At 36.2% G+C, this 19,360-nt stretch overlaps 1 pseudogene; it reads right to left on the reverse strand.

The window, feature by feature from the left end:
* Positions 1 to 201: 201 nt before the first annotated feature.
* Positions 202 to 4,572, reverse strand: LOC137223055 (transmembrane protein 135 pseudogene; annotated as a pseudogene).
* Positions 4,573 to 19,360: the final 14,788 nt, after the last annotated feature.

Here is a 19,360-nt window from a genome sequence, read left to right on the forward strand (position 1 = left end):
CCAAATCCATGTATCTGTGATCCTTTGTATCCTAAAATGTAGAAATATTCTTAGTTTTAACCAAGAATTATATTGGAATGAAGTAAAACATCTTTTAGAGTAATTTTGAGTATACTCTTATTTGTTACTACATTTCTACATAAAGTATTTAAGATTGCTTGTGGACATAATTGAATCTATAATATATCATAATGTCAACCATTACAGTGATCCAGAATGAGATTCTGGCTATAGAGCGAGCTTAATTATTAAGCAACACTTTCCTAAAAAGCTTCTGTATTTCTGATTGGTAAGAAAAACAAACAACAAAAAGAGCATCTCTCATTGAAATAACACTGACGTTCAAGCTCAGGCCCCCTTCTTTGTGTTCAACATAATTAACTGTCTAGGAAAAAATAATGAAACATTAAGTCACATTAACAAGTTACAGTCATCTTCAAGGAAACTCGATGGGCAATTCTGGTGTTACAGTTGTGTATCTTGGATCTAACCTAGGGATGAAGTCCTGAAAGTGTTTAGATGCACCAGTACCAAAAACATCAAGGACTTTTCGGTTCATGACGGCAAATCTGCCCTTGGTGAGCCTTAAAAGGAACTTCCAGTAAGATTGTCTCAAGGTATGAACTTCCATGACAGCTGCCTGGAAGCAAATTGCTGTAGAGATGGAATAGATGATAGTGTCTGCATGGTGAAAATAGGGAACCTTTCCTGCTTCAATGCCTTTGAAATACATTGTCTCTACCAATTTGGAAGCTAAATACATGGAAATTGTGCTTTTATAAAACATCATTGATATTCCCACCAAAAATCCAGCTATAATGGCATGCAGTTCATCATCCAGATTTCTGACCCAGAGCAAGAAGCAACTAGTACCCTTGTATATACTAACAAAAGAGCCCAGAAAAGCTCTGAGCTGGAAGTTTTCTTTATTGTAGAAGAGAGAAAGTAGCCGGAATGGCTGTGTAAACAGATGCCTAAATGCAGAGGGAATCCAGAGGCAGCACTGGATCAAGTATCCCATGCTAAACATTCATATGAAAACTTTAATGCAACAAGAGATGCAATTATCCTCATAGTGTTTGCAACATCAATGCCTTGGTCCATGCTTACATACTGAAACCACAAGCTTCCTGACTAGAGCAATTATATTCATTCCTCTTGGTTTTTCCTCATGTTTCTCAGTCTTTTGTTCCACTTTTGCATATGCCGCCTCTGGTGAATAAGAATGTGTGGGAATTTCTTCCTTCCCAACAATGAACCTAAGTGTAGAGAATGTAAATCCTTTCAAACAGTCCTTGCACCCACGCAGGAACGTTTTGCTAAAGGGTTGACTAGTGGTAGAGGCTACCAGTTGTCTCCCAATATCTGTTCTCACTTTCTTCTCGTAATAGACCCCATGAACTAAAGCTGGGCAAATGGGTTGCCAAAACTATATTTTCCAGCTTTTTTTGCAGTTAGGTGTGACCAGGGAAATGTAAGGAAAATGGTAACAAAACTTCTGTGAAGACTGGAATTTGGATGCAATATCTAGAACTAGAACAGATATCTTGCACAGCAAGGTAAAAGCCACATGTTAAAGATGGTAGAGCACAGAAGGAGCTTGGGTCCCTAAGGGAGCTTGGGTCCCTAAGGAGACCAGAGTCACCATATTCGTCATAGTCTGCCAATACTTTTTTGAGAGTGAAACAAATTTCTATCTACAAATTTCTATCTTGAGTAAGCAGCTATAATTTGAGATTTCCTGTTACTCATAATTGGACCTAATTTTAACTGAGAATGACTCAGCAGTACTGTTAGAGAAATAGGACTCTATTTTATCTGTTTATTTGTTCTCTTTTCCTAGTATAAGTGATTTTCCATTAGCATTATCAACGGAGTTTTCCAAGATAGTAGATTACTATTGAAGGCGAGGGTGGCAACTCAAATTTTCTTGGAATATTTGGTAATCATATTTCTAGAGCACATGTCCATACAAAGCTACTGATATTTTTTAACTGGCGGGAATATTTCAGAATTAATTCACACTCTTATTTGCATACACATACACAATACCTTATTTTGCTTGATTCAGTGAAGCAAAATACTTTTTTATTTATAAGTTAATAATTACTCCAGCAGTAACTAAACTATAATTACTAGCACAGAAAGTTAGCTAGGTACCATGTCTCCACCATAAAACTGTAAAATGTTTGAATTAGAAGATATCTTAGTAAACATCTAATTCAACTCTTTCTTCTTTTTAGATGAAGATGTTCAGAGGTACAAGGTAAAAATTACAAAATCACAAGATTATTTATAAAGCAGTGATACAAAAAAGCACCAATTATTATTCTCTAGCACATTTATTGTAACCAGTAAGAACCACTTTATCAGCTTGGAATATTAAATGAACGACATTTCCTTTCCTTCTTTTTTTTTTTTTTTTTAAATTACTGAAGATCCTACTGTCTTTGTTAGTAGGAAGGCCATCAGCCTTCTTTTCAATTGCTATAGAACTTCATGATCATACTCAGCTCTCAGATTTTACTTAGATCTCACTACTGGGAGAAGATTAGAGAACCTGATCAACTCACCCACCAGTTTCACATTTTCACATTTTCTCTTTGACACATGGGTTCTTGATTTTACATGTAACTTTTATATTGTCATAAGGATTTCAGTGATACTTAGTTTATCTAAAATCACTGTAAAATTAGTGACAAATCACATTTGAAAATGCAAAATTCATATTTTACTTAGTAAGGTGTAAGAAAGAATTCCATTTACATTTATTTAATGCAAGCATAGTTCTTGGACTCCTCCTTAACAGTAAGATACAAAATAATTTAGATACTGTCTTAAGGCTGACTTTAGGAATCTTTGGAACCTTCTGGGATCTATCTTTTCTAACTTCCCTAAAGGACATCTTTCTAAGAGACTGCTTTACAAAAAAATCTACTTATGCACACAATCCTTTAAGTAGATGGTAGTCATACTTTAATTTAATTCATTATACCACTGCCAATGCATTGATCTTTTGTCTGTTTCTGTGTAAGTTAACTTATTTTGATATTTTATGTCATGAATCACTATAGGAATTTAATTAAATTGATATATTTACTGTGCTATAATTGCCACTAAAGTATTGTAAATGTCAGGCTACTCTGCTCTCATCCCAGATCATGACTGTAAATAAGATGCTGCAATTCAGATTCTGTTCTTTATCAAGAGATGTGTACAAAAAGAAATAATCTATTTTGACCCAAAATCTGGAATTTGAATTTTACCTTTCACATAGAAATGAAAAATAATTCCACAGAATATTTGATAAATTACCTATAATTATTTTTTTCAATTTTTTCTAATGTTCCAATGTTTAATGCTCTTCTGTGTTCATGATCCGATCATTGATAAACTGCCTGTCAGTAGTTGTGCTACTCAGTTTTTTGGACTCTAATTTATTCAGCACTTTTTTGAACATAAGTTAGTTTCATTTCCATTTTCACTAAGAGTATTTTCAAAATCTGATAATTTAGTTTTAAAAGTTTCATACTACATATTATCAATATAAAATTCCTATAAAAATGAAATATCGCATTTAGCAAATTCATCATCTGAACACACAGGAGCTATGATTGTACACCTTGAGGTATTTATCAATGTGGCAGCATAGATACTATATGATGGAATTAACTGGCCAGAGTATTTAAGATAAATAAACTTGCATTTAATAATGGAACACACTATTGATACTTAGACTGAAAAGTAACATGTTACTTTGTATAATAAACATGTTACTTTGTATAATAAATATGTTTAAATATTTTGAATGTTTAATATTTTTGTTTATTTAAAGTCATATTAGTTTAAATCAACCACCTATACCAAAGGTCATATTTACTTACCATTATATGCAAAATTAACTTAATTCCTTCCAAAAATAGACAGACTATAAGCAAGCAAGTTGGGCATTAATAAGTGTTAATTTATTGACATATAAAGCTTTAATTAACACTTTAATATCAAAAACTATTTAATATCCTCAAATTTGGGAGCAAATTAATTCAATACTAGATTAATGAATAAACACTTAAATAAATTTTTGGATTTAAAGTTCTATAAAATAGTTGATTTCTTAAATGTAGAAATCTATTTTTTATATTATTCTGAAATTTTTTGGTTATATTTATATACTTCATAGTTTAGAACAGTGTTAGACTTATAGAAAAATCTGAAGATAGTATAGAGAGTTCCTACATAACTCACACCCAATTTCCCCCATTCAAACATTTTCCATTAATATGGTACACAATTAATGAATCAATACTGATCTATTAATATATATCTTAGTATCTTATGTTAGTATGCTCACAATTAGTGAATCGGTATTGAAACATTATTATTATTATTAATTCATGTTCGTACTTTATTACTATTCCCTTATTTTTTATCTAATGTCATTTTTCTGTTCCAGGATCCCATCCAGGATATTATGTTAATAGTCATCCTGTCTCTGTATTCACCTCTTGGCTGTTCTCAAATATTCCTTGTTTCGGAGGACCCTGATAGGTTTGAGTAGTACTAACCAGGCATTTTGCATAATATTCCTCAACAGGAATTTAATGTTTTCCTCACGATCAGACTAGTGTTACAAGTTTTGGGAAGAAGACCACAGAGTTAAAGTGCCATTTCCATCATGTTTTATGAAGGGTAAATACTATCAACATGATCAATCATTGTTAATGTTGACCTTAATCACGTGACTTAGTTAGTATTTGTCAGCTTTCTCCACTGTAAAGTTACTATGCTTCCCTATTTTAATTCTGTACTCTTTGAAAGGAAGTCACTATGCATAGCCTACATTTAAGGAATTGGGAGTTATGCTCCACCTACTTGAGGGTAGAGTATCTATAGAAATTATTCAGAATTTTTCTGCATTGAAAATTTGTCTATTCTTGTTTGCATGTTTGTTCAATCATTTATTCAAATCAGAATGGGAGAAAGCTTAATTTAAATTGATAACATCTAGTACCAATGATAACTATTGAAATGGAGGGAATATTCAAAAATCTTTGTCTTAAAAGGGAATATGACTTTGCATATATGATTTTCTAGCATATGGCTTGCCAAGGTGACTCTGGTACTATTACATACTAATGATGGTTAAAATAAAATAGTCTTAGGGACTTCTTTGATTCTCTCTTTGATCTTTGAAAAATGCATCTTTACCAGTAAAGGAAGAAAAAAAAATCTATTCTCAGTTCCTCTTCAGAACTCTTTAGGAAAAGCCAGATGGAGAAGGGCAGTTTCACTTGAGTCATTTTTCATTTTCTCATTTTCTAACCTACATATTCAGTTTTCCTCCCTTTTTTAGTAAAACTATATGTTTTCTTTATTTACTCTTTATTTATGGAGCATGTACCATGTGTTCTGTGCTGAGGATAATGAGCAAGTTTGCTATATTTGGTTCCCACATAACATTGATTACAATTAACTTTGCTTCATTTGTAGTTAAATTAAGGAAAGCAATGATTATCATCAAGCAACTATATCAGTCAGGACCACTGCACTTTTTTAAACAATGTGGCCATTAGGAAATACTTCACATTCCTCATTTCTTTATACAATTAAGTGAGGTACCCTGGTTCAAATACTACGCATCTTCCAAGACACCTTAGAAATATTCAGTTCAAGACCCTAGAAGGCCATGGAAATCATAACTGGCCAGTCACAGGATGAAAATCAAGAGAATTTTCTTGGTGATATAAAAACAAACCCCCAAAATTAAGAAAATGGTAATAGGAACATACATATCAATAATTACCTTAAATATAAATGGATTAAATGCTCCAACCAAAAGACACAGACTGGATGAATGGATAAAAAAGCAAGCCCCTTATATACGTTGTCTACAAGAGACCCACTTCAGACCCACGGACATACACAGACTGAAAGTGAGGGGATGGAAAAATATAGTCCATGTAAATGGAAATCAAAAGAAAGCTGGAGTAGCAATTCTCATATCAGACAAAATAGACTTTTTAAAATAAAGACTGTCACAAGAGATAAGGAAGGACACTATGTAACGATCAAGGGATCAATCCAAGAAGAAGATATTACAGTTTTAAATATTTATGCACCCAACACAGGAGCACCTCAATACATAAGGCAAATGTTAACAGCCATAAAAGAGGAAATCTATAGTAACACAATAATAGTGGGGGACTTTAACACTCCACTTACAGCAATGGATAGGTCATCGAGACAGAAAATTAATAAGGAAACACAAGCCTTAAATGATACATTAGACCAGATAGACTTAATTGATATTTATAGGACATTCCATCCAAAAATAGCAGAGTACACATTCTTCTCAAGTGCACACGTAACATTCTCCCAGACAGATCACATCTTGGGTAATAAATCAAGCCTCAATAAATTTAAGAAAATTTAAATCATATCAAGCATCTTTTCTGACCACAATGTTATGAGATTAGACATCAATTACAGGGGACTTCCCTGGAAGGTCAGTGGTTAAGAGTTCACCTTCCAATGCAGGGAGTGTGGGTTTGATCCCTGGTCAGGGAGATAAGATGTCTGCCTCAGGGCCACAAAAAAAGAAAAAAAGAAAAAAAAACATAAAACAGAAGCAGTATTGTAACAAATTCAATAAAGCTTTAAAAATTGTCCACATTTTTAAAAATCTTAAAAAAATATAAATCACTCATCCATTAAAATAAATAAAAAAGAAATCAATTACAGGAAAAAAACTGTAAGAAATACAAACACATGGAGGCCAAGCGATATGCTACTAAATAACCAAGGGATCACTGAAGAAATCAAAGAGGAAATTAAAAAATCACATAGAAACAAATGACAATGACAACACAAAAACCCAAAACCTATGGGATGCAGCAAAAGCAGTTATAAGAGGGAAGTTTATAGCAATAAACTCCTAACTCAAGAAACAAGAAAAATCTCAAATAAACAACCTAACCTACACCTAAAGCAACCAGAGAAAGAACAAACAAAACACAAAGGTAGTAGAATGAAAGAAATCACAAAGATCAGAGCAGAAATAAATGAAATAAAAATGAAAAAAACAATAGCACATATCAATAAAACTAAAAGCTTGCTCTTTGAGAAGATAAACAAAATTGATAAAACTTTAGACAGACTCATCAAGAAAAAAAGGGAGAGGACTCAAATCAATAAAATTAGAAATGAAAAAGGAGAAGTTACAACTGACACTGCAGAAATACAAAGGACCATGAGAGATTACTACAAACGACTATATGCCAATAAAATGGACAACCTGGAAGACATGGACAAATTTGTAGAAAAGTACAACCTTCCAAGACTGAACCAAGAGAAATAGAAAAAATGAACAGACCAATCACAAGAAATGAAACTGAGACTGTGATTAAAAATCTTCCAACAAACAGAAGCCCAGGACCAGATGGCTTCACAGGCAAGTTCTATCAAACATTTAGAGAAGAGCTAACACATATCCTTCTCAAACTCTTCCAAAAAATTACAAAGGGAGGAACACTCCCAAACTCATTCTACATAGCCACCATCAAACTGATGCCAAAACCTGACAAAGGTATCACAAAAAAGTAAATTACAGGCCAATATCACTGATGAAGATGGACGCAAAAATCCTCAACAAAACACTAGCAAACTGAATCCAACAACACATTAAAAAGATCATACACCATGATCAAGTGGGATTTATCCCAGGGATGCAAGGATTCTTCAATATATGCAAATTAACCAATATGATATACCATATTAACAAAATGAAGAATAAAAACCATATGATCATCTCAATAGATGCAGAAAAAGATTTAGACAAAATTCACCACCAGTGGAGAGACCTTCAAGATGGCGGAGGATTAAGACGTGGTGATCACCTTCCTCCCCACAAATACATCAGAAATACATCTACGACTCCTACACAACACCTACTGAACGCTGGCAGAAGACCTCAGACTTCACAAAAGGCAAAAAACTCCCCACGTACCTGGGTAGGGCAAAAGAAAAAACAGAGACCAAAGAATAGGGATGGGACCTGCACCTCTGGGAGAGAGCTGTGAAGGAGGAAGTTTCCACACACTAGGAAGCCCCTTCACTGGTGGAGACGGGGGTCGGCAAGGGGGAAGCTGTGGAGCCATGGAGGAGAGCACAGCAACAAGGGTGCAGAAGGCAAAGCAGAGAGATTCCTGCAGAGAGGATCAGTGCCAACCAGCACTCACCAACCTGAGAGGCTTGTCTGTTAACCTGCCTGAACAAGTGGGGGCTGGGAGTTGAGGCTCAGGCTTCAGAGGTCAGATCCCAGGGAGAGGACTGGGGTTGGCTGTGTGAACACAGCGTGAAGGGGGCTAGTGCACCACAGCTAGCCAGGAGGGAGTCCTGGAAAAAGTCTGGAACTGCCTAAGAGGCAAGAGACCATTGTTTCTGGGTGCACAAGGAGAGGGGATTCAGGGAAGTGCCTAAACGAGCTTCAGAGATGGGCACGAGCCACGGCTATCAGGGCAGATGCCAGAAATGGGTATGATATGCTCAGGCTGCTGCTGAAACCACCAAGAAGCCTGTGTGCGAGCACTGGTCACTATCCACACCACCCCTCCCAGGAGCCTGTACAGCCCACCACTGCCAGGGTTCCATGATCCAGGGACAACTTCCCCAGGAGAAAATACGGTGCACCTCAGGCTGTTGCAACGTCACACCAGCCTCTGACGCCGCAGGCTCGCCCCACATTCCATACCCTCCCTCCCCCAGGCCTGAGTGAGCCAGAGCTCCCTAATCAGCTGCTCCTTCAACCCTGTCCTGTCTGAGCGAGGAACAGATGCCCTCAGGGGACCTACATGCAGAGGCGGGGCCAAATCCAAAGCTGAACCCCAGAAGCTGTGCGAACAAAGAAGAGAAAGGGAAATCTCTCACAGCAGCCTCAGGAGCAGCGGATGAAATCTCCACAATCAACAGAATGTACCCTGCATCTGTGGAATACCTGAATAGACAACGAACCATCCCAAAACTGAGGTAGTGGATTTTGGGAGCAACTGTAGACTTGGGGTTTGCTTTCTGCATCTAATTTTTTTCTGGTTTTATGTTTATCTTAGTTTAGTATTTAGAGTTTATTATCATTGGTAGATTTGTTTATTAATTTGGTTGCTCTCTTCCTCTTCTTTTTTATATACATATATTTTTTTTTCCTTTTTTCTCTTTTTGTGAGTGTGTATGTGTATGCTTCTTTGTGTGATTTTGTCTCTACAGCTTTGCTTTTACAATTTGTCCTAGAGTTCCGTCTGTCCGGTTGTTTTTTGTTTGTTTAGTATAGTTTTTAGCGCTTGTTATCATTGGTGAATTTGTTTTTTTGGTTTGCTTGCTCTCTTCTTTCTTTCTTTCCTTTTTTTTATTACCTTCTATTTTTTTTATTTTTAATAACTTTTTAAATTTTTTAATAGCTTTCTTTTCCTTTCTTTCTTTCCTTCTTTCCTTCCTTCCTTCCTTCCTTCCTTCTTTCCCTATTTCTTTTTTTCTCCCTTTTATTCACAGCCAGGTGGCTGACAGGATCTTGGTGCTCTGGCCGGGTGCCACACCTGTGCTTCTGAGGCAGCAAAGCCTAGTTCAGGACATGGGTCCACCAGAGACCTCCCGGCTCCACATAATATAAAATGGGAAAACATCTCCAGAGACCTCCATCTCAGTGGTAAGACCCAGCTCCACGCCATGACCAGCAAGCTCAGTGCTGGACACCCTATGCCAAACAACTAGCAAGATAGGAACACAACCCCACCCATCAGCAGAGGGGCTACCTAAAATCAAAACAAGGTCACAAGCACCCCAAACCCCACCACCGGATACAGTCCTGCCCACCAGAAAGACAAGATCCAGCCTAAACGCCAGAACACAGGCACCAGTCTCCTCCACCAGGAAACCTACACAACCCTCTGAACCAACTTTAGCCACTGGGGACAAACACCAAAAACAATGGGAACTACGAATCTGCAATCTGTGAAAAGGAGAACCCAAACACAGTAAGTTAAGCAAAATGAGAAGACAGAGAAACACACAGCAGATTAAGGAGCAAGGTAAAAACCCACCAGACCTGACAAATGCAGGGAAATAGGCAGTCTACCTGAAAAAGAATTCAGAGTAATGATAGTAAAGATGATCCAAAATCTTGGAAGTAGAATGGAGAAGATAAAAGAAATGTTTAACAAGTACCTAGAAGGACTAAAGGGCAAACAAACAATGATGAACAACACAATAAATGAAATTTAAAATTCTCTAGAAGGAATCAATAGCAGAAAAACAGAGGCAGAAGAACAGAAAAGTGACCTGGAAGATAAAATTGTGGAAATAACTACCACAGAGAGGAATAAAGAAAAAAGAATGAAAAGAATTGAAGACTATCTAAGAGACCTCTGAGACAACATTAAACCCACCAACATTTGTATTACAAGGGTCCCAGAAGAAGAAGAAAAAAAGAAAGGGACTGAGAAAATATTTGAAGAGATTATAGTTCAAAACTTCCTTAATAGGGGAAAGGAAATAGTCAATCAAGTCCAGGAAGGGCAGAGTCCCATACAGGATAAATCCAAGGAGAAACAGGCCAAAACACATTAATCAAACTATCAAAAATTAAATACAAAGAAAAAATATTAAAAGTAGCAAGAGAAAAACAATAAATAAAATACAAGGGAATCCCCATAAGGTTAACAGCTGATCTTTCAGGAGAAAATCTGCAAGCCAGAAGGGAGTGGCAGGACATATTTAAAATGGTGAAAGGGAAAAAACCTACAACCAAGATTACCCAGCAAGGATCTCATTCAGATTCGATGGAGAAATTAAAACCTTTACAGACAAGCAAAATTTAAGAGAATTCAGCACCACCAAACCAGCTTTACAACAAATGCTAAAGGAATTTCTGTAGGCAGGAAACACAAGAGAAGGAAAAGAACCTACAATAACAAACCCAAAACAATTAAGAAAATGGTAATAGGAACATACATATCGATAATTACCTTAAATGTAAATGGATTATATGCTCCAACCAAAAGACATAGACTGGATGAATGGATTCAAAAACAAGACCCATATATATGCTGTCTACAAAAGACCCACTTCAGACCTAGGGACACATACAGACTGAAAGCAAGGGGATGGAAAAAGATATTCCATGCGGATGGAAATCAAAAGAAAGCTGGAGTAGCAATTCTCATATCAGACAAAACAGACTTTAAAATAAAGACGATTACAAGAGATAAAGAAGGACACTACATAATGATCAAGGGATCAATCCAAGAAAAAGATATAGGGCTTCCCTGGTGGCGCAGGGGTTGAGAGTCCGCCTGCCGATGCAGAGGGCACGGGTTCGTGCCCCGGTCTGGGAAGATCCCACATGCCACAGAGCGACTGGGCCCGTGAGTCGTGGCCGCTGAGCCTGCGCGTCCAGAGCTTGTGCTCCGCAATGGGAGAGGTCACAACAGTGAGAGGCCCGTGTAACGCAAAAAAAAAAAAAAAAAAGACCTTCACAAAGAAAAAGATATAAAAATGGTAAATATTTACGTACCAAACATAGGAGCACCAAAATACATAAGGCAAATGCTAACAACCATAGAAGGGGAAATCAACACTAACACAATAATAGTAGGGCAGTTTAACATGCCACTTTCACCAATGGACAGATCAACCAAAATGAAAATAAATAAGGAAACACAAGCTTTAAATGACACATTAAACAACATGGATTTAATTGATATTTGTAGGACATTCAACCAAAAACAACAGAACATACTTTCTTCTCAAGAGTTCATGGAACATTCTCCAGGATAGATCATATCTTGGGTGACAAATCAAGCCTTGGTAAATTTAAGAAAATTGGAATCGTATCACATATCTTTTCTGACCACGCTATGAGACTAGATATCAATTACAGGAAAAAGTCTATAAAAAATAAAAACACAGGGAGGCTAAACAATACACTACCAAATAACCAAGAGATCACTGAAGAAATCAACAGGAAATCAAAAAATACCTAGAAACAAATGACAATGAAAACACGACAACCCAAAACCTATGGGATGCAGCAAAAGCAGTTCTAAGAGGGAATTTTAGAGCAATACAATCCTACCTCAAGAAACAAGAAAAATCACAAATAAACAACGTAACCTTACACCTAAATCAGCTAGAGAAAGAAGAACAAACAAAACCCAAAGTTAGAAGAATGAAAGAAATCATAAAGATCAGAGCAGAAATAAATGAAATAGAAATGAAGAAAACAATAGCAAAGATCAATAAAACTAAAAGCTGGTTCTTTGAGAATATAAACAAAATTGATAAACCTTTAGACAGACTCGTTAAGAAAAAAATGGAGAAGACTCAAATTAATAGAATTAGAAATGAAATAGGAGAAGTAAAAACTGACACTGTAGAAATACAAAAGATACTGAGAGATTACTACAAGCAACTATATGCCAATACAATGGACAACCTGGAAGAAATGGACAAATTCTTAGAAAAGCACAACCTTCTGAGACTGAACCAGGAAGAAACAGAAAATATAAACAGACCAATCACAGAAAAATGAAATTGAGACTGTGATTAAAAATCTTCCAACCAACAAAAGCCCAGGACCAGATGGCTTCACAGGCGATTTCTATCAAACACTTAGAGAAGAGCTAACACCTATCCTTCTCAAACTCTTCCACATTATAGCTGAGGGAGGACCACTCCCAAACTCATTCTATGAGGCCACCATCACCCAGATACCAAAACCAGACAAAGACGTCACAAAGAAAGAAAACTACAGGCCAATATCACTGATGAACACAGATGCAAAAATCCTCCAAAAAATACTAGCAAACAGAATCCAACAGCACATGAAAAGGATCATACACCATCATCAATTGGGGTTTATCTCAGGAATGTAAGGATTCTTCAATATATGCATAACAATCAATGTGATACACCATATTAACAAATTGAAGGAGAAAAAACATGATCATCTCAATAAACGCAGAAAAAGCTTTCAACAAAATTCAACACCCATTTATGATAAAAACCCTCCAAAAAGTAAGCAAAGAGGGAACTCACCTCAACATAATAAAGGCCATATATGACAAACCCACAGCCAACATTGTTCTCAATGGTGAAAAACTGAAACCATTTCCACTAAGATATGGAACAAGACACGGTTGTCCACTCTCACCACTATTATTCAACATAGTTTTGGAAGTTTTAGCCCCAACAATCAGAGAAGAAAAAGCAATAAAAGGAATCCAAACAGGAAGAGAGGAAGTAAACCTGTCACTCTTTGCAGATGACATAATACTATACATACAGAATCCTAAAGATACTACCAGAAAACTACTAGAGCTAAACAATGAATCTGGTAAAGTAGTAGGATACAAAATTAATGCACAGAAATCTCTTGCATTCCTATACACTAATGATGACAAATCTGAAAGAGAAATTAAGGAAACACTCCCATTTACCATTGCAACAAAGAGAATAAAATATCTAGGAATAAACCTACCTAAGGAGACAAAATACCTGTATGCAGAAAACTATAAGACACTGATGAAAGTTGACTTTCTATCTACAATCCACAGATTCAGTGCAATCACTATCAAACTACCAACGGCATTTTTCACAGACCATTTACCAATGGTCTTTTGTGTTCATGGAAACACAAAAGATTTGAATAGCCAAAGCAATCTTGAGAAAGAAAAACAGAGCTGGAGGAATCAGGCTCCCTGACTTTAGACTATACTATAAAGCTACAGTAACTAAGACAGTATGGTACTGACCCCAAAACAGAAATATGGCTCAATAGAACATGATAGAAAGCCATGAGATAAACCCATGCACATATGGTCACCTTATTTTTGATAAAGGAGGCAAGAATATACAATGGAGAAAAGACAGCCTCTTCAATAAGTGGTCCTGGGAAAACTGGACAGCTACATGTAAAAGAAGGAAACTAGAATACTCCCTAAAACCATACACTAAAATAAACTCAAAATTGATTAAAGATATAAATGTAAGGCCAGACACTATAAAACTCTGAGAGGAAAACATAGGAAGAACACTCTATGACATAAATCACAGTACAATCCTTTTTGACCCACCTCCTAGAGAAATGGAAATAAAAACAAAAATAAACAAATGGGACCTAATGAAACTTCAAAGCTTTTGCACAGCAAAGGAAATCATAAACAAGGTGAAAAGACAACCCTCAGAATGGGAGGAAATATTTTCAAATGAAGCAACTGACAAAGGATTAATCTCTAAAATATACAAGCAGTCCATGCAGCTCAATATGAAAAAAAAAACCCAACCCAATCCAAAAATGGGCAGAAGACCTAAATAGACATCTCTCCAAAGAAGACATACAGATTGACAACAAACAAATGAAAGTATGCTCAACATCACTAATCATTAGAGAAATGTAAATCAAAACTACAATGAGGTATCACCTCACACCAGTAATAGCCATGATCAAAAAAATCTACAAACAGTAAACGCTGGAGATGGTGTGGAGAAAAGAGAACCCGCTTGCACTGTTGGTGGTAATGAAAATTGATACAGGCACTATGGAGAACAGTATGGAAGTTCCTAAAAAACTAAATATAGAACTAACTACCATATGACCCAGCAATCCCACTACTGGGCATATACCCTGAGAAAACCATAATTCAGAAAGAGTCATGTATCACAATGTTCATTGCAGCTCTATTTACAATAGCCAGGACATGGAAGCAACCCAAGTGTCCATCAACAGATGAATGTATAAAGAAGATGTGGCACATATATACAATGGTATATTACCCAGCCATAAAAAGAAATGACATTGAGTTATTTGTAGTGAGGTGGATGGACCTAGAGTCTGTTCATACAGAGTGAAGTAAGTCAGAAAGAGAAAAACAAATACCGTATGCTAACACATATATATGGAATCCTAAAAAAACAAACAAACAAACAAAAAACAGTTCTTAAGAACCTAGGGGCAGGACGGGAATAAAGATGCAGATGTAGAGAATGGACTTGAGGACACAGGGAGGGGGTAGGGTAAGCTGAGACAAAGTGAGAGAGTGACATGGACTTATATACACTACCAAATGTAAAATAGATAGCCACATAGCACAGGGAGATCAGCTCGGTTCTTTGTGACCACCTTGAGGGGTAGAATAGGGAGGGTGGGAGGGAGACACAAGAGGGAAGAGATATGTATATGTATACTGATTCACTTTGTTATAGAGCAGAAGGTAACACACCATTGTAAAGCAATTATGCTCCAATAAAGATGTTAAAAAAAAATTCTGCACCCATTTATGATAAAAACTCTCCAGAAAGTGGGTATAGAGGGAACCTACCTCAACATAATAAAGGTTGTATACGACAGGAACAAGACAAGGGTGCCCACACATATGTGGAATCTAAAAAAATTTGTATAGACTATCTTATTTACTAGGCAGAAACAGAGGCACAGACATAGATAACAAATGTATGGATACCAAGGGGGAAAGGCAGGTGGGATGAATTGGGAGATTGGGATTGACATATATTCACTGTTGATACTATGTATAAAATAGATAACTAATGAGAACTTACTGTATACTACAGGGAACTCTACTCAGTGCTCTGTGGTGACCTAAATGAGAAGGAAATCCAAAAAAGAGGGTATATATGTGTACATATAGCCAATTCACTCTGCTGTACAGTATAAACTAGTATAATATCGTAAAGCAACGATACTCGAATTAAAAAAAAAGTGAATTTTCTTGGTGAGGCACTGATATTCCAATACTCTGCAAGTGTAAGAGAGTGGTATTGACCCCAACTTCTGTATTATTTGCACATATAAAAGATGAACATATATATGTAATGGAAAGATAATGCAACATTCTGATTAGCTTGTACCATGTATATATATATTTGCCACCCTCAAGAAAAATGGAAACCATAACTATGATTGCACACGTTTACTATCAGAGACCCCGTTTTTTTATATAGCAATTCAATTAAAATTTTCTATACATTAAAAAACAACTTCTTTTAAAAAATGAATTAAGAGGCTGCTGAATCCTGGCCAAAAAACTGCTTTTACATTAAGAATTAATGTTCACTACTATTTAACTGTGTTTACAAAACCATGCTGTGACATACGGTCATTAATGTCAACTTACACTTCCAAGAATCCTCATCCAAAATTGTTATAAAAATGAAAAAATGCAGTGAATTTTGCCTACACTTTTAAAGCAGCTCTTTTGCCCCTTTCCGGTTTGCCCATTTCTGTTCCCCTCTGACCTTGAAAGAACCGAATTACAGAAATGAGATCACTAGGCAGTTTAAATAATAACTCTTTGACTTATACTCTCCTGAATGCACACCATGCCTTGCTTAACCTGTTGACTCTTTTCCTAGATACAATAAATAAGAATGAAGAACTAAGTAAAGAATGGCTAAGCTCTCTACCTGCCACAGCCCCCTTAGCGATCATGCAGGCAAGATAACATCTGAAGACAGAGCCAGCCAGTCCACAGGCAATGCAGAATGATGCAGACCCCAACCTCCTACCTCAGTGATTCACTGATATTCTCCCCCTCCCCCATTTTTCCCTTGAAAAACTGTCATGGCTGAGTAGAATCTTTGGAGTTAGTCTTGGGACATGATTCTACCTTCTCCCCCAGATTGCTGGCTTTTCTGATTAAAGCACCTTTCCTTTCTATTGACACTTTCCTCTTGAATTATTGGCTTTTGATCAGTGAGCAGCCAAACCCGAGTTCAGTAACAACTTCAATGCAGTGAACTTTGCCTACACTTCAGTGTTCAAAAACTAGTCATCAACCATTGGGTGGACCAATCTACAGCAAATTGAAAGAACAGAGGAAACTTTAAATGTAATAAAACTCCAGAAATATACCACTTGAGCAAAATATTTGTGAATCAAAATTTTCTTCACTGTATGTGTTGAAGCCCAAATTATTGCTTCCTAATATACTACTGTAGATGAATATACTGTTCAGAACTGTTTTCTCCCAGGGTCATATGGTAGCTCTATTTGTAGTTTTTTAAGGAATATCCATATTGCTCTCCATAGTGGCTGCACCAATTTACACTCACACCTACAGTGTAGGAGGGTTCCCTTCTCTCCACACCCTCTCCAGCACTTACTGTTTGTGGATTTTTTGATGATAGCCATTTTGACTAGTGTGAGGTAATATCTCATTGTGGTTTTGATTTGCATTTCTCTAATCATTAGCAAAGTTGAACATCTTTTCGTGTGCCTCTTGGCCATCTGTATGTCTTCCTTGGAAAAATGTCTATTTAGGTCTTCTGCCCATTTTTTGATTGGGTTGTTTGTTTTGATGATATTAAGCCACATGAGCTGTTTGTAGATTTCGGAGACTAATCCCGTGTTGGTCACATCATTTACAAATATTTTCTCCCATTCTATGTTGTCTTTTTGTTTTGTTTATGGTTTCCTTTGCTGTGCAAAAGCTTTTGAGTTTAATTAGGTCCCATTTGTTTATTTTTGGTTTTATTTCCATTACTCTGGGATACAGATCAGAAAAGATATTGCTGCAATTTATGTCAAAGAGTATTCTGCTTATGTATTCCTCTAGGAGTCTTATAGTGTCTGGTCTCACATTTAGGTCTTTAATCTATTTTCATCTTATTTTTGTGTATGGTGTTAAAGAATGATCTAATTTCATTTTTTTTTTTTTTACATGTAACTGTCCACTTTTCCCAGCACCATTTGTTGAAGACATTGTCTTTCCACCATTGTATAGTCTTGCTTCCTTTGTCATAGATTAATTGACCATAGATGCATGGGTTTATTTCTGGGGTTTCTATCCTGTTCCATTGATCTATAGTTCTATTTTTGTGCCAATACCACACTGTTTTGATGACTATAGCTTTGTAGTATAGTCTGAAGTCAGGGAGCCCAGTTCTTCCAGCTCCATTTTTCTTTCTCAAGATTGCTTTGGTTATTCTGGCTCTTTTGTTTTTCCATACTACCATATGACCCTGCAATCCCACTCCTGGCATATATCCGGAGAAAAACATGGTCTGAAAGGATACACGCACCCTAATGTTCATTGCAGCACTGTTTACAATAGCCAAAACATGGAAGCAACCTAAATGTCTATCGACAGAGGAATGGATAAAGAAGATGTACATGTATACAATGGAATATTACTCAGCCATAAAAAAATAACAAAATAATGCCATCTGCAGCAACATGGGTGGACTTAGAGATTGTCACACTGAGTGAAGTAAGTCAGACAGAGAAAGAGAAATATCATATGATATCACTTTTATGTGGAATCAAAAAGAAATCATACAAATGAGTATTTACAAAACAGAAATGGACTCACAGACTTAGAGAATGAACTTATAGTTACCGGGGGGGAAGGGTGGAGGGAAGGGATAATTAGGGAGTTTGGGATTGACATGTACATACTGCCATATTTAAAAAGGATAACCAACAAGGACCTACTGTATAGCACAAGGAACTCTGCTCAATGTTATGTGGCAGCCTGTGGGAGGGGAGCCTGAGGGAGAAAGGATACATGTATATGTATGGCTGAGTCGCTTTGCTGTACACCTGAAACTATCACAACATTGTTAATCGGCTATACTCCAATATAAAATAAAAAGTTAAAAAAAAAAAGAACCGTTTTCTCCCATTTTACTATATTTGATCATCTTTGAAACCTTGTGTGATTCAAACATGTGTCTCTTTTAATTGTAGTACCAAAGCCTCTATGTATCAGTTTCTTCTGAAAAATACTTTGTTAGGAACTTAGGTAAAGAAAATACAAAAACATACTAAAAACATTTGATATTTGAAGAATTAGGATGAATTGCATAGAATGTCAAATAGGGAAGGAAAAACTGTACCTAATATCCATGTAATCATTGAGAAACAACTGTGGGTGGATACAAAAATCATAGTTTCTTGTTTCTATTACCAAGCTCTGTAACTAAATAGTCATATATTTCCTTTTACAGTAGTGTGTTTTTAAAGATGAATGAGGTGACAATAACAAATATTTACATAGTCTGAAGCTATCTATGTTTAAATAAAGCTTTCCTAAATATACATACTGTTTTACAAGCATGCACATAGGTTAATTTAGAAAAGAAAAAGCAGTCTTGAATCAGAATATGATTAACTAAAAATGTAATATCTGTCTATCTACCTATCTAAATGCTGATAGTCATTTCATCTTACAACTTCTATATAGTGTTTCCCTAATTATAGCTGCAAAGAGATAATTTACTCAGCAAACAAAGACTATAATTCTATGGGACAGAATAGAGTCAGCAGGTTGACGTCTGTGAATTATGCAAATAAAGG

This window comes from Pseudorca crassidens, chromosome 4 (assembly GCF_039906515.1).
Source record: "Pseudorca crassidens isolate mPseCra1 chromosome 4, mPseCra1.hap1, whole genome shotgun sequence".
Taxonomy (NCBI): Eukaryota; Metazoa; Chordata; class Mammalia; order Artiodactyla; family Delphinidae; genus Pseudorca; species Pseudorca crassidens.